Here is a 578-nt window from a genome sequence, read left to right as displayed (position 1 = left end):
TTCAAAACAGTTCCTGTGTGAAGGACACAGATAAGCGCCCGGCAGCTCCCTCCACCTTTGCACCTCTTCTTCCTCACTCCGGGGCACGAGCAGGCCAGAATCCAGCCTACAGGGACAAACAGTCGCTGCTTCACAGCATTTCATCCACGGCTCCTCTGCCCGGTGAGCGAGATGATGCTGGTGAAGAACTGTCCCAGCTTGTAAGCTGTTGGCACCTGCAGCTGAGTAACGGCTGAGTAACGCTCAGCAGGGGCGTGGGTCAGGCCCTGTCACCACCCGCCTCTGCTCCTGGACCATCCCCTCAGCCCCACGCCAGGCAGGCGGGTTTACTAAGTCTCACTGGTGGCCAGAGCCACTCAGATACCCAGCACCAGTCTGCAGGCAGCAGGACACACCTGCTGAGGTCTAAACACCATGGAACAGGGTGCAGGACTGCTCAGGAGCAGACAGACAGTGACAGAGGATGAGCTGGGAATAAAAATTCCAGTAATGTGTCCTTGGAGACACTAAGGCCATTGGTTTCCTGGGGGGCATCAAGAAGAGCGTGGGCAGCAGGTCAAGGAGGTTCTCCTCCCCCG

The sequence above is a fragment of the Buceros rhinoceros genome, unplaced genomic scaffold, assembly GCF_000710305.1.
Source record: "Buceros rhinoceros silvestris isolate BGI_N320 unplaced genomic scaffold, ASM71030v1 scaffold30884, whole genome shotgun sequence".
Classification (NCBI taxonomy): Eukaryota; Metazoa; Chordata; class Aves; order Bucerotiformes; family Bucerotidae; genus Buceros; species Buceros rhinoceros.
Note: the sequence above shows the minus strand (reverse complement) of the source record.